This window comes from Delphinapterus leucas, chromosome 15 (assembly GCF_059928025.1).
Source record: "Delphinapterus leucas isolate spDelLeu-1000000601 "Yukka" chromosome 15, BTC_Dleu_Yukka2, whole genome shotgun sequence".
Taxonomy (NCBI): domain Eukaryota; kingdom Metazoa; phylum Chordata; class Mammalia; order Artiodactyla; family Monodontidae; genus Delphinapterus; species Delphinapterus leucas.
In genome coordinates this window covers 5,320,706-5,335,921 of record NC_143143.1, presented here as the reverse complement: position 1 = coordinate 5,335,921, position 15,216 = coordinate 5,320,706, and the positions used below count along the sequence as shown (strand labels likewise).

The 15,216-nt window shown below is 52.2% G+C and overlaps 1 long non-coding RNA gene across 1 annotated transcript; it reads right to left on the bottom strand.

Annotated features, from left to right (window-relative positions):
* Positions 1 to 2,186: 2,186 nt before the first annotated feature.
* LOC111181901 (uncharacterized) lies at positions 2,187 to 15,206 on the bottom strand. The gene is made up of 5 exons (XR_004024563.2): positions 14,952 to 15,206; positions 9,878 to 10,002; positions 8,704 to 8,869; positions 6,708 to 6,922; positions 2,187 to 6,599 (listed from the first exon to the last, which is right to left on the bottom strand). It is a non-coding gene; the product is annotated as an uncharacterized LOC111181901 (long non-coding RNA).
* Positions 15,207 to 15,216: the final 10 nt, after the last annotated feature.

Sequence of the window (15,216 nt, the reverse complement as noted above, 5' to 3'; positions counted from 1 at the left end):
GGGCCTCGGGGGCCCGAGCCCACCCACCACTGAGGAGGACTGAGGCCTGGGGGGCAGGGGCGGCCCGGAGGAGGTGCTTGGCCGGGCGAGTCCCCAGGCCGCCCCCTGGTTGTCACCGCCCCGGACAGAGGGGCCGGGGCCTCCGCATTCTGAGCGACCCTGTGAATCGTGCCTGCTCGTGCTCAGTTGGTGTTCAATTCCTCGGTTTTCTTTTTGACAAACTAAATTCGGTAACTTATAGGGGTTGTGGCCACTAATTACAAATTAACTCCCCTGTTGGGAACAAACCCTAAATATCGGGCACCGCTGTGTGGCAGGTTCTGTCCCACTGTTGCTCCTCGGTTCCGGTAATCTTCACGGCAACCCAAGGAAGTACTGACCCCTGGTCCACAGTCCTGAGACGGCTCAGAAGAGGGGAGTGACCTAGACTGTACCACCAAGGCCGCTCAGTCCCACTACCTCACGGAAGCACTATGTCACATGCTAAGAGCTTAACGGTTTTGTAATAAAACTTTAAACAAACAGATGTGTGAGCTTCAGGCCCTGACACCCTGTAGCTCCCCTGCACCCCTCCCGGGCCTTTTGCAGCGTTTGGGGTTTCCCAGCCTTTCTCACGTGACCCACACTTTGATCTAGCTCGGGGACAACTCTCAGACCCCGCCTCATTTTTAACTTTTCTTAAGAGACCATCGAGATTCTTTATCGCAAGTGTAGCCCAACAATCCAGTGGGAAGGGAGGAGGGGCGGCCGGGTAAGGGCCTGGCTGGCACTGGTGGGGGAGAGCCAGGTCCAGAATGTAGGCTGGCCCCGAGTGGCCAAGGACTTCCGGCCAGCAGAGGTCCTGCCTACGGTGGGGAGGCCCTGCACTCCAAGGGGCAGCTGTGAGCTCTGACCAACCACAGGGTGAGAGCAGCCAAAATCAAGACCGCCCCCCCCGCCCTAGGGAAAACTGGGGCACGACCCCAAGCCTCACCAAGGAGCGAGGAAAAGTGGGTTCACGGCAGGCCTCCTAAGGTTCGTCAGCTGTGGACACTCCTGCGGGACGCCCATCCTTCCCCGCCTACCCCTCAGCCTTTCCTATCAGACTCAAGTTGGCAGATGTCTCTTCAATTTCATGGTTAATTTTCCCTTCCTCACGTGTCTGTGTTTACAGATCAAACTCCGAAAAATCCATAGCCTCAGGCTCCCTTCTCGTCTAATAATAGATTTTCGCCCCCAGCAGTACCCCCCAGCTTGGAAATGTCTCAGTGAATGACAGGATGTGGGACTTCCCAACAAAGCAGGCCCCTCCCTGTCATTCCTTCATTGAGCCGAGGGTGACCGGCTCTCCAAGCTTCCCCCAAGCAAGGCCTGAGGGGAACAAAGATACCTTGGCCACGGAAAAGGAGCGGTCCAGTAGGAAGCCTCACTACAGCAGCGAAGCAAGCGAGGCTTGAAGGGGGAGAGTTAGAGGTGCCTCTGAACCCTGGGTGCCCCGGGAGTGCCCCCACCTGAAAGTATGGCCAGCAGTGACTGGTCCCGAGGGACCAGGGGACGAGCATTCCAGGCAGAGTGAACTGCGGTCCCAGAGAGCAGCAGCCCACTACCTGCCGAGACTCTAGGTCACCTGGTGCGGCCGGAGCCCTGGGAGGGGGCTGAACCGCTGGGAGTTGAACAGAGAAGTAGGAGCGTCAGATCTCCTATTAGAAAAATGACTTTGGTAGCAGCGTGAAGGGTGAGAGGCGCAGGGGGATCAACGAGGAGGGACAGCTGCAGGGACAGGGAGGAGAGGCCAGGTGCGTGAGGTGGAGAGCCCGCTAAGGCCTGGCGACCGCCTGGCTGGATATGGGAGACTCAGGATGCTCGGGTCTCTGGCTCAGGTGACAGTGGTGCCAGGACCTGGATGCGGATCGGGAGGAGCCAACAGGAGGGGACGGGGCGGGTGGGGAGGCTGAGCGGCCCGGGTGGACCCAGAACGCGCACATCCTGAAGCAACACCTAACCAAAAGAAAGCGTATGCATCCGCGAAGCACTAGTCTTCGGATAAAGACCTGCGCCGTCTCAGTGGCAGTTCACCCACAAGTATTTTGGAGCAGACACTCTGCCCCAGGAGGCAACAAAACTGGCGACATCCTGCCTTGTGGAGCTGACACTCCAACAGGGTGGGGCCGGTGCTGCAGAGTCGCTGGGGGGGGGTGTCGGGGGTGGGTGGGAGGGGTGCAGAATGAGCAGGTCAAGGGCATAGGGAGTGAGGCAGGCAAGGCGGGGCAGTGAGTGGTGTGTGATTTTACTTTGCTGTTCGGAGAGGCTGGTCCAGTAGGTGGGCAGAGTCTGCAAGGAGGTCAGAGAGCCAGCCGTGAGGAGGCCGGAAGGACCAGCTGTTGTGTGTTTGCCAGTTTGCTGGTGTTTTAAGGGAAAGGGGAAGTAACAGCACAGTTTGTAAGTTGTTGGGAACAACTGGATGCAGACGAGGGGGGTGTGGGAGAAAGAGGGGGGGAGGAGGAAAAAGGGTGTGGGGTCCTTGGCAGAGTCCCAGACGAGCCACTCACAGAAGCAGGAGAAAGTGGAGCATGTGGGCACTCGGGCAGGTGGGCAGGAGGAGGGAGGGGACGCTGGCTTCTGATTGCTTCTGTTTTCTATATGAAACAGGAAACAAGTCCAGCCTCCGAGAGTAACCTCACCTCCAAGCTACTTCCTATCTCAGTTCATCCTTGGGGCCATCCTGAGAAGTAGTCACCAACATCCCCCAATCGCTTGACGAGGAAACCCAGGCACACAGAGGTTCCGTGACTTTTCCGCCGTCTCCCGGCCACAGAAGGTGGATCTCTGGATCCCAGATCCAGCACAGGTGACCCTAACGATCCCGGCACGTGGCCTCCATGACAAATGCATGAGAGGAAAGCCAGCCACTGTGTGCTAATTTTAACAGAAACACTTTCTTCTTGAAGAAGGCTTGGAAACATACCTTCCTCAGTGCGTATTTTTCAGGTCTCTGAAATCCTCCTCCCAATCCACTTTTATATCATGCATACATTAACAAAAGAAATTTTTTAGCATTGCCAGTTCCACAGAAACGAGAATATGATTTTAACTGCTATCCGTACATGTTTTCGCTGGGAGCACTCAGCAGGGGACCTTGTCGGGTAGGGGACGTGCTGGCCCCTGGCCAGGGAAGGTGCCACTGTCCTCCAGACCTTGACTGTCACCAAGGACTGTCCTCAGGTATAGCCAAAGGAAACCAAAACCGGGACTCCGCCCTTTCTGCCAGGCTTTGAGAAGTGCCGATAACCCGTCACATGGGCTGCTTGCGCATCTGAGAAGCTAGCACCTCACGTGGCTGGGATTGTGGCAAAAATAAAGTAAAATTTTTAAAAAGGAAGCAAATATCATTTCCAAATTCAAGGCTGTAACTGATTACAAGTGCCTGGCTTGGAGAAAGCCCTTGCCAAATATTTGCTAAATGTTTACCTTAGATGAACACCGAGTTTTACGTTTGATGGCAAGCCTTACACTTCTACCAGGAAAATCTTTCTAAATATTTTAGAAATTAAGCACAGATGTTTTTACACAACACAAACGACAATTTCATGCAAATCACAAGGTCAGTCCTATCGCAAGTACAATACACGGGCAGACCTCGTTTTAGTGCACCTTGCTTTACTGCACTTTGCAGACCTGCATTTTTTACAAGTTGAAGGCCCGTGGGAAGTCTGTCGGCGCCACTTTTCCAACAGCATTTGCTCACTTCATGTCTCCGTGGTACATTTTGGTAGTTGTCCCAACATTTCAAGCGTTTTCATTATTATCTCTGGGATGGTGATCTGTGCTCAGTGATCTTTGGTGTCACTGCTACGACTCACCGAAGGCTAAGAGGATTAGGATTTTTTATCAATAAATTATTTTTTAATTAAGGTATGCACATTTTTTTTTAGACCTAATGCTGTTGCACACTTAACAGACTACAGTGTGCCGTAAACATAACTTTTCTATGCACTGGGAAAAGAAAAAAATTGTGTGACCCGCTTTATTGCGGTGGTCTGGAACCAAACCCAAAATACCTCCGAGGTCTGCCTGGATGTTTTACTATATTTAAATCCATACTACGCCCTTCAGTCTCTAAGAGGTGGTCCTCACTGCATAATCCTGCCCAGTAGAGCACACTTACTTGTGCAATGAAACACAGAAGCATCTCCTTAAGTCAACATTTTCTAGCAATTCTCGCAAGAACAGAGAGAAAGTTCTGAATAGAACGTTTCTAGCTAAATAAGTTACCAAGCAGCTGTCCTCAAAACCTCTGAAAACACTGCAGTATCAATAGATGTCAGTGATGTATCTGGACTAACGATGAGCTAAAACACAAAAGTCCACACATTTATGGCAACCACGGGCAAGATGAACTGAACGCCTTTTTCATCTGCCACATTCAGAGTAACAGAACAGGGTGCTTCTCCAGGACTTCTTGACTGAGGGCAGGGGGAGTCCAAAAAAACTTCAGCCACATTTGGATGCTGAGGCGGCATGTGGTCCCCATCCTGACGGTTCTACAAACTCCCTGTGTGACTTGGACAAGTCACTTCACCTCTGGGAGCCAGGCTTTCTTACACGAAGATATCCACCATCCTTTCAGAAATACAACAACGTCTCTTCTGTGGGGGGCAGTTTTACCCCATCACCTTCCAGAATGACAGAATCGCCAATTCTAAATGGAACTTCGAGAGAGAAACCAATGTGTATCCCGCTCCTGCTATGTGTTGGACGCTGTAGGGACTCATACTTCGTTATCAAGGCCGTGATACTCAGGTATCACCCCCAACTTGGAGGAAAGAGGCCACCTCCCCACTGAGCTGGGTCCACTGAACCCCTTGTAACTTATCTCTGCATCCCCAGTGCCTGGAACGTAGTAGGTGCTCAATGAATGTCTAATGGAACTCAGGGTCACTTGCCCAGGTGAGGGTTCAAACCTAGGTCCTTCTGCCTCCAGACTGAGCTCCGGCCCAGAGACTGTGAGGTGTGTCCCCCACCCCACCCCCACCCCCGCTTCAGGCTAGAAATAGGTCTGGACCATTCCAGGCCATTCCTGGTTTTATAAAATCAAGAGTTAAGGAGAGACACTCGTTAAGACGATGACCGCTCTTTGGGACTCACTCGGTGTTTTGTGATTACAGAGTATCATTCAGGGGAAATGACGGACCGCTCAAATTTTCTACCCTCTGCCAGGCATCAGTGAAAGTTACTCAGCTTTACAGCAAGTACTTCCCTTTGAAATCTGCCGCCAAGTGGACTCGTTACCATTTACCAGAGCACTGAAGTTGGTGACAGCAGACATCTTCTTTGGTTGGGGGCAAGCGAATGACCACTCCCAAGCTGAGGGGAGAGGCCACTTCCTTAGGTCAGGGCGGGACCTCTGTGGGTCACCCATCCGCCTCCCCTCATCGTCAGTCATTTTTAAGGGGCCCTGCGGGGCCTGGGAGAGTCTTGGTCTCCTGCTCTCTCGGTCATTAGTCTATTCTGCCACATACCTCAGTTTTCCTGTAGGCCGCAGAGGGAAGCAGAAGAAACCATGTCGTCATGGGGCCCTGGCTTTGTAAAACAAGCGGCCCGGAAGACTGCAGAGGGCAGGGGTCCTCAGGAAGGAGAGGCCGCCTCTGCCCCGTACCCTCCTCTGGCCAGGCCCACCCTGGGTCCCCTCTCCGGCCCTGTTCGGTGGCTCCTACCTGCTCCCTGCACGGTGGACATGGCTGGCTTCAGTGAGATGCCCCTGGGCGGTGGGCGGGAGCCTGAGGACGGGAGCCAGGAAGAGTTCGCTTACGCTCCAGCAGGTGGGCAGGGGCCGTCATGAATGGGTGATGGAGAAGGCCACGGGGGCGGGGCCATCACCGGAAGGGCCGGGCCTCCGGGGGGACAGAATGCTGGCTCACAATCCAAGATTCTCAGGTTCTGAGCCTGGAGTCCCGCCACTAGGAAGAGGCTCGAGGTGCCACCAACCAGATTTCACCTCTGGGAGCTGGGAGGGTTTGGTGAGAAGCCCGTTTAAGAGCACTGCCCAGGGGATCCTTGATGAAAACCATGACTTATGGTCTGTAGGGGCGGGAGAGCCACTCAGGTGACAAAATGTGACCGGCACCAAAGACAAAGGCCCAGCGTCAGGGTGTTTCCTGTGTCCCTAGAAAGTGTCAGCAGGGACTGGAGGGGTGGGGAATGTTGACACGAATAACCCATGAAATTCCAGGAGCCAGGCCCCCCTCAAGTGGGGCCACTGTTCATTCGTCTGCTTTCACGGGTTCCTCCCTTTACTTTCTGAGGACAAGTTCCTTCTGCAGTTTTGACAAAGACCCAAGGAAAGGGGAGTGGTGTCGTGCACCTCCGCCAGGAGGAGGGGGTACCCGGGGTCTGTGCGGGGAGCCGGTGGGAGGACCCCGGAGGCGTGCACTCTGTTCAGGGCATGTCCTGTGCTCCCTGGGCTGCCCGTACTTTCAGCTGCTGCAGGTGGAAAGCGGTAACAGGTGTGCTGTGTGGGAGGGTTCCCATATGCTTACCACGAACCGCCTTGCCCAAGGAACCCATTGGCAAACTGAGCTGTTATCTGCAGTTCACATCCTTACAGCAAGCAGAGCTGGGTGCTGTAGCGTAAGTTTTGGTCTTTGGCGCTACCCACTACGTAACCCTTACCCCTTTCATTTAGGAGGAGTGGCCTTTAGTGGAAACAGGTCTCCTTCCTGTCTTCCTACCTGTAGCCTGTTGGAGGTGTAATCGTGTGGTCTTTCTTTTAAAGGCGACACAGCCTGCTTTTCCATCTCAGGGCTGCGGGTCCTGGCCTCTGTCACCTGCAGGCCTCCCATCTCTCCAGGCGCCCCTCACACCATGCCTGAGAGCCTCCACGCTCAGCACGCAGGCGCCAGGAGGCCGGGCCGTCTGGGGTCCGCTACTCCGTCTCCTTAGCCTGCTAAGGAGGAGACCCCTCGTGACTCAGTTTCCTCAACAGTAAAATGAGGCATTAATAGCATGTACTCACCCGACCTTTGTGAGAGGTCCAGGACACGGCACGCGGCACCAAGTGAGCAACCATCAGCCAAGTGTGGTTACTGCCTCTGAGCACTGGGGCCCCTGCACAGGGCAGCGGCACATCAGGCACTGACATTCGGTGGGACCTGACCGTCCCCCTGCTGCCCCCCACCCAGCAATCCTGGTGGATGGTGTGGAGTGGATCTTGTCATCTTTCCTGTCAGTTACATGCATATGTAATAGACTAGGGTTGCCTTTTCCCCACGTGGGGACATGTTCTGTCTTGTTGTGTAGTTTGTTTTTTCCACTTGGAGATCTTTGCTCCTCCTCCGAGATACCCATGATCTCTGTCCTCTGTCTGATCGATATATGTCCCTGCTTGTCGGAAGGCCAGGTCCCCCAACTGGGATTCCATACCCAGATCCCTTTCACTTGCTGCTGGGGTTCCCAATTGTCCCAGGAGCATCCACACTCCCTGCACTTTGTTTAATGCTCAATGTAACTCTCATGTCCAATGAACCAAATTTTACACATCTTTCTCTGTTTTGCACATCTAAACAACGATTACAAATACACTGAAGTAATTCTCTTAAACAATGTAACCTGCAGTTATAAATATGGCATGGTTGATTCTTTCGAATATTGCAAACACCTCAGACAGCAAATAAAGCTTATATTAACGTGATGACTACAAAACCAATTTCTTACTCCAAATATCAACATCATGGATTTAACTAATCTCTTCGTTATTTCCTTTATTTTTTTTTCAAATACCTTTTTTGGGTTACAGCTATCTTTACTTTGATATTCTTCCAGGATTGACGGCCCCAGAGAAGAAGAATACCATCTCTAATCAGCCGAGTTAAGGCATTTTGGTTATAGATGGAGTAATTCCTGGATAGGGCTGGATCTAGATGGTTCTTCCCAAGGCCATCAGTTGAAAGTTGCTGTTTATAAGTAAATGCCATTTGCTACATCAATCAGATTTGAAAGCTCAAACCCTTCGCATAGGTTTTAATTCTTTGCTGCCCTGTGTTTCCCCTAAAACGATGCATTTGTAAAGTCTCGCTTGGTAATACAGTATTACGTAATCCATCTTTGGGTTTTTCTGATCAACTAACCTGGTCCTGTCATCATGAATTAGTGACTTATCTGTTAGCATTATTAAAGAGTTATGTGTGTCTTATTAGTATTGCATTAAAATTAGCAAGGCCATCTAGAAATTCCATCGCCCAGAAATGAAGGGTTGAATCTTCATGGTTAAGTTTTCTCTTCAGGACACCTGGGGAGTACAGATCTGGGAACACCCTGCTGAGCCTGCCCGTTACCTGGCTTCCGTGTGTGAGTGCTGGGGCAGACCCCTCCTGGCTCTCATGAGCGACCACCAGTGTGGACACTTCCTGCTTTTTGGGAGCCACTAGCTTTGTCCCTTGGTCCATGCATTTACCGGTTTCTACTTACACAGACAGAAACAAATACCCAGCATCACTTTATAATCGGGGTGGGGCAGGGGGTGGACAGCATACCTATACATTAGCAGCCGCCCACTGTGTTAGTTTTCTGTGCTATACAAGAGAGGACCACAGGTTTAGCAGCTGAAAACAATGCCCATTAATTATCTCACAGTCTCCGTGGGCCAGGAGTCTGGGCTCAGCTCAGCTGGTCTTCTGCTCAGGGTCTCACAAGGCTGCTGTCAAGGGGTCAATCGGGCTGCATTCTTACCTGGAGGTCTCAGTGAGGAGAATCCGCTGCCAGGCCCATGCAAGGTGTTTACAGGATTCATTTCCTCACAGCTGATGACTGAGGGTCCTGGCTTCTTGTTGGCTGCCCTGGGATCTAGAAGCTGCCCCCGGTCCCCGGAGGCTGTTCACAGCCTGGCTGTTTGCTTCTGCAAGGCCAGCAGGAGAGAAATTTCCTAGCCTCTCTTCAAAGGGCTTTTCCCTAATTAAGCCAAGCTCAACCAGGATAATCTTCATTTTGATTAACTCAGAATCAACTGACTGGGCACCTTAATCACACCTGCAAAATCCCTTTCCCTTTGCAGCGTTCTGCCAGCTAGAAGGATGTCACGGGTCAGCCCCCATTCAAGGGAGGGGGCTATATGGCGGGCTGAGATCTCGGGGGCCACTCTCTCCCATCTTCTGCAGTTACAACTACCTTTGTGCACACATCATAGTAGCGGTTCCCTCTGGAGTTTCACTATGAGCTTGTGGCTTTGCCGCAGACCCAGAGGCCGTCTCCCTCAAGGTGTCCTGTGCTGGGTCTCCTGCCACCTGGCCTGCCTGCTGGTCCCGGGCCTTTGCACTTGACGTTCCCTCTGTCCACTTCCCTCTCCCCTGAGGGAGCCACATCCTCGTTCCTTTACTGTATTCCAGCCTCTGCTAAACTGTCGCCCCATCAGAGAAATCAGAAAACCACTGAGAGAGGCAGCAGTGTAGGGGTCAGGAGCCAGGCACTGAAGGGTGAACCCCAGCTGCCTCTGGACCCACCATGTGACCTCCCACCCTGAGCCCGAGGATCGTCCTTGGTTAAGTGCGGACGGGAGTCTGGGCTCTCATAGACCCCTGGCCCACATACACAGTTATCCAACTGACTCCTTTCTACCTGGGATGAAAGTGGCTCCTTGTGTGGGTTCAGGGCAAGCTCACCTGCCTTCCTGGTGGTCAGAGGCCCTGGTTGGGGATCCCATGCTGCTCCTGGCCCCTTGCTGGTCCTTTCCACTTTCTGGAGGAATTTCCTTTATGAAGTTTCCCTTAATTTGACTTCCTTCGGATCAGGAGACATTTATCTTAGGTGACCTATGGAAGCCTCTCGATACCTAAATCAGATTCATCCTCTCTCTCCACGACCTGCTGCCCCACCTCTCACCGTTCACTAGTATTTGGCAAGTACTTACCATGATGCCCAAAGAACTACACCAGGCAGTGAAGTAGCTTGTCAAACAATCCCGAAACTCGCATTCCTAAAGCTTCTTCTAATAGATGAGCTTTATCACTTGGGGAGAAAGAGGCGTGACCATAACTGTAAAACATAAATTGGAAAAGAGATTTCACACAGAGTACTTGACCCCTAAAATATATACTTGGAAATACAATGGGGGACCAGAAAGAGGAATTCGGGAATTTTACATGAAAGGCATTCACGGTAGCAGTAAGATCCAGCTGGTGTTTTAGGAAGGTAGGCAGCAAGCTCTTTAGAGCAGGAGCCTGGAGTTTTTCCTCTCTGCACCTGCACACTTATTGGCTTTAAAGTAACTGAAGAGCTGCTGCTGGGACTTATTCTTGTGAAGGGACCTCGGGAGCTTCCTGCAAGTGGTCTCCAGTCCAGGCAGCGTGAGCTCTCTGTTCATGTGGGTGAGAATGCTGCCACTGGTGACCAGTGTTCACCACCTGTCCCATCCCCCGGGTCCAAAGCAAGATGGAAGGGACAGTAAAATTCATGTACATAGCCCTGGGCATCAGTCTCAGCCCTGCCACTGAATGGGTCTACAGGACGACTGTTTTTTTTTTTTTATATATAAATTTATTTATTTATTTTTGGCTGTGTTGGGTCTTTGTTGCTGCATGCGGGCTTTCTCCAGTTGCGACGAGCGGGGGCTACTCTTCATTGCAGTGCGCAGGCTTCTCTTGTTGCGGAGCACGGGCTCTAGGCGCGCGGGCTTCAGTAGTTGTGGCACACGGGCTCAGTAGTTGTGGCTCGCGGGCTCTAGAGCGCAGGCTCAGTAGTTGTGGCACATGGGCTCAGCTGTTCCGCGGCATGTGGGATCTTCGCGGACCAGGGCTCAAACCCGTGTCGCCTGCATTGGCAGGCGGATTCTTATCCACTGCGCCACCAGGGAAGCCCCTGGTGGCCTGGTTTTGAATGTTCGGTGCGAGTTTAGTGCCATTAGAAGCTCCTCAAACTGCTGTCGACCAGTAGCCGTCATGTGGCGTAGCGCAGGGTAACACATAAAGCGAGCGGAAGGTGGATCCTAAGAAGCTTCTGGCAGATAACAGATAAATACAGAGACCCATATACCTACAGGTATATAAACACTAGGGATTGAATGTATGAGTGCAAGTTTTATTTTGCTTCCTGGAGCAGAGCTTATGCTAAGCACATAACCCTGGGTCTTCTTTTGGTCTACTCCTTACCCTTGTACTTTACCCCTGACCTTATCAGTTTCTCCTCCTTAACCCCTAATTAATTGCCTTTATACACACAACTCAAAAAAAACCTTACAGGTTACAGTCTTTCCTGCCTTCTAAGGTATTTCTCTCTCCCCTCTTGGACCTTTTCAGCTCCAGGTGAAAAGGACTCTTGACCAATCTGAACTCCCAACAGTGCCTGCATGGAGCCTACCACATAGTAAGCACTCCTAAAATGTTTGTCAAATGAACGCCTGACTTGGCTGTGTTTACATGACTTTGCATAACTGGGCGAGGGTCAGGCAGCTGCGACAGTGCCTATCACTGGCTTCCAGGTTTCGCTCACTCTTTGTTTGCTTTTAGAGGTTTTGTAGGTTTTCTTTTAGACACAAAAACATCATCTCTTCACTTCAAGGCGGCGTCGCCTGTACTTGGATGTGTGCATCTGGACGTGCACACGACCTTTGAGTTGCATTTTTCTACAGACCGTTTCTGCAAGTTTCCCTTTGCCAGAGACGGGGAAAACAGCACATTTTTAGCTGCTTCATCTAGCACCGTAAGTATCAAAGGAAAAACGGAAGTGTTGAAATTAATTTCGTTAGCAGAGTGTAAAGGAAGGACCTGTGCGGTGTGGGCCACCCCGGGAGCTGGGCACCACCGGCTGAGTGGTGAGAAGGGACCTGGAGAAGGCAGTCTGCCCAGGGTCCCGCCCTAGGGGTACCAGGCTCACGGCAGACATGTGACTGATTGGCTTTACAAGGGAGGAATGGGTGTAAGCAGAATTAAACTGAAAACACTGTGTACCGCTTGTGAGTAAGAGTTTACTCCGAGTGAATAATAGTTTCCACAGAGAAAGGAAACTTCAAACAGTGATAAAGAGATATGCCATCAGGGAGTTTAGGAGCAACCTGGCCACCTCCATCTGGCACACGGCGGAGAGCCTACTGCATCATGAGAGGGTGAAGACAGCCACGCACAGTGCTGGTGGAGGTGGGGGTGAGACGCAGGGGGCTGAGATGTGTGAGGGTCGGTTCTGCTAATCTATACCCCTTTTTTTCGGGCTCTTCCAACATTTTTCAGTGCATGACTTACCCATTATCTGGGGGACTGAGGGAGGGATATTCATTCCTTTAATAAAAGTTGAGTACCTATTGTGTGTTAGGCAATGATAAAGCCGTGGAAATTCCAATGTCAGTAAGAAAGGCACTCCCTTGGAGATCTCACAGTGTGGTCAGGGAGACAGATGGGATTACGATTACGATACAACATGTGATGGGCTAGAATGGAGAAAGTACAAAGTATGAGGGTGCAATAATGCAGATCTGCTTTCCCTTGGGTTCAGTAAGACTTGACCTTTGATCTGAGACTTGAGGCTGAATGAGAATGGACAGTGGAAGAAGGAAGGTGGGTGGGACGTTGGCACAGTGGGAGCTGCGTGGGGGAAGCCTAGGGGTCTGACAGAGTGGGGAGGGCCCGCACAGGGACCTCTGCCAAGGCTCAAGCTTATAGGTTCACGGGGGATGAGGCACCACAAAACGTGGAGCCGGTGGGGAGGCTGCTGGGAAGAGCCCGAGCTCTTGCCTGTGGCTGATGGGCAACCACTGGGAAAGTCTAGCCAGCCCATCCTGGCATCAGTCCAGCCATCCCTCCCTGTCCCAAATACCAGAATATACACGGTAACGTCCGTCACCTTGAAAGCATCTCTCCATCAATCATTTGGGAGGGTGCTGGATCCAGGGTTGTTTCTAAAGTGTTTCTGGAACTTCCACTAAGCAGTGATGCAAATGGCAAGTGCACCAACCCAGCTACACAGAGATGATACGAACAATACTAGGAATGTGTGAGGGCTCTGCGGGCACCGAGCACTGCTGTAAATGCTCCACACGCACTTTCTCCCTTCATCCTCCCTCCAACCCAAAGAGGCAGGTGGTGGTGTTATGCCCATTTTGCTGATGAGGGGGACACGGGCTCAGAAGGTGAGTGGCTCACACAGTAAGTGATGGACCTGGAACCTGAACCCACTGTGTCTGGCCTAGGAGAGAAGTGGCAGCGTTAGGATGGAGAAGAAACAGGAAATGGGGACTTTCCTGGTGGCGCAGTGGTTAAGAATCTGCCTGCCAATGCAGGGGACACGGGTTCAAGCCCTGGTCTGGGAAGATCCTACATGCCGCGGAGCAACTAAGCCCGTGTGCCACAACTACTGAGCCCGCGTGCCACAACTACTGAGCCTGCGCTCTAAAGCCTGCAAGCCACAACTACTGAAGCCCGTGCACCTAGAGCTCGTGCTCCACAACAAGAGAAGCCACTGCAATGAGAAGCCCACGCACCGCAACGAAGTGTAGCCCCCGCTCGCCACAACTAGAGAAGGCCCGCGCACAGCAACGAAGACCCAATGCAGCCAAAAATAAATAATTTTTTTAAAAAAAGAAACAGGAAATGAAAGCTAAGATTAAAAAGCAGAAATAGGAATGAGGATAATCCGTTGCGGTGAGGGCAGAAAAATGCAGACCTCCTGACAATAACTGAAGAGTCAGCTCTGCGAAGGTTGGAAGGACTGGGGGTGGGGGTGGCCGATGGGGAGGAACATGAGTCCCCAGAGAGTCCACTGGGTCAGACCCTGAATCCAAGAAAACTGGCACTGAACTCTGTCACAGCCCATGAGCACTGCAAGAACCTTGGAGAGCTCCGAATTCATGCTTCTTCTAAAGTAGAAACCAAGGCCAGAGAGAAGAAATGGCTACAAAGTGTCACACACAGAACAGAGTCCAGTGGTCTCGACTTTGAGGCTAATGTTTCTGCAGACTAGTGGCCACTCATGCTCCTGCTAATAGTACCCTAATTTTCCTCTGAGGAACCACGCCCTCTGTCTGGCTGAGCCCTCATGCTAAGGGTCTTAGCTCAGGCTGCTACAACAAAAATAGCAGACTGGGGGCTTAAACAACAAATACTTCTCACAGTTCTGGAAGCTGAAAGTCCAAGATCAAGGCACCAGTAGAGATGGCATCTGGGGACAGCCTGATTCCTGGCTTGAAGACAGCCACCCTCTTACTGTATCATCACAAGGGGAAGAGGCGTGAGGTCTTTTGTGTCTCTTCTTATGAAGGCACTAGTCTCTTCATCGGGGCTCCACCCTCATGACCTAATTACCTCCCAAAGGCCCTGTCTCCAAATACCATCCCACTGGCGATTAGGGTTTCAAGATGAATTCTGGGGGGGACACAAACATATCATCCATAACAACCCACATCTCCAGACTAAGCCAGTCCACAAATGCCATTCCCTCATTACACACAAGACTCCATAATGCCATCCAGGGTGAATCAGAGGCTTCTGCCTTTTCTGCCTCTGGAGTCAACCCATGGAGGGCTTCCCCAGTGCGTCCTCAGAAGAGCAAGAACCAGAGAGGAAGGGAGGGAGACTAGGTCCAAGTGACACTGCTTCAGCCTTTCTGTCTGGCTGTGCCTGGCCTTTCATCAGTCACAACTCCTTTTTTTTTTATTTTTCTTTCTCCATCCCAAGGTCCACGTACAGCACTTACACCAGAGCCTGGCACCTAGCCAGCGCTCACATGGCAGTATCACTATACAAGCTACCTCGAATTAGGTTTTCTGCCATTGGCAACACAAGAGCCTGAACAAAACGGTGACCTGTTATTGCTACCACACCACGCCGTAGTCACAATTTCTCCCAAGAAGGTTAAAACTTTATGTGTACTCAGACATCTCGGTTAGATGGAAACCACCTAGACACCTGTTTCGATGCCCGAGACCAAGCGCCCAGAAGCCGGCTCCCCTCCCCCCTCCTCCAGTCCCTGCAGAGCCGCGCACCCAGGCACCTCCCTACCTGGCCCCTCTCCTCGCCTGCGGCCCAGAGAGCACACCGCCTGCTCCGGCAGGTGGACCTGGGGGTGGCGGGCGGTCTTAGGGGGCGACCAGCCGGGTCCTGGGGGGCGGCGGGCCGTCTGCAGGCCCGCCTCGGTACCGGGAGCGCGGGCAGCTCGCCCCATCACCGCAACCCCGAAGCTCAACTTCTTCGAGATCCCGGAAGTGGGCGGGCGTGCGACCCAGCCGAGACCCCAAAGCCGGCTGGTGACGCAGCGTGCCGCAGC